Source organism: Echinops telfairi, unplaced genomic scaffold (genome assembly GCF_000313985.2).
Source record: "Echinops telfairi isolate 266 unplaced genomic scaffold, ASM31398v2 ScPeMD7_10;HRSCAF=50, whole genome shotgun sequence".
Lineage (NCBI taxonomy): Eukaryota > Metazoa > Chordata > Mammalia > Afrosoricida > Tenrecidae > Echinops > Echinops telfairi.
The window spans coordinates 12659004-12659420 of NW_022103907.1; positions in this window are offsets into that span (position 1 = coordinate 12659004).

A 417-nucleotide genomic window follows, 5' to 3' on the forward strand; every position below is an offset into this window, starting at 1 on the left:
TTGCTAAAACACATCAGTGAGGTTACTTTCCTTGATGCTTTGGTGTATCCCAATAATAAGGTGACCAGACGTCCCGCTTTTGGCTGGACGGTCCTGATTTTTGGCGTTTTAAGAAAAATCCTGATTTTTTGAAAGAAGGCACGACAAACTAGGGAACGGTCTATTTAGTCCATATAGACCAAATTTTTAATCAAGAAACACCCCTCCGCTCCACCACCACTCCCCGCTGCCCCCACCCCGTCAATGGTGTCCTGCTTTAAATCTGGTCACCTTACCCGATAACCACTGGAACACAATGAAGAGCTGGTATTGCAGACATAGATTTGTCGCTTTCAAGGTTTCCCTCAAAAATTAGAAATAGACGTTTAAGGGAACAACTGTGCTTGAGTCCCCACCCCCGAGCCCCACCCCCTAGTT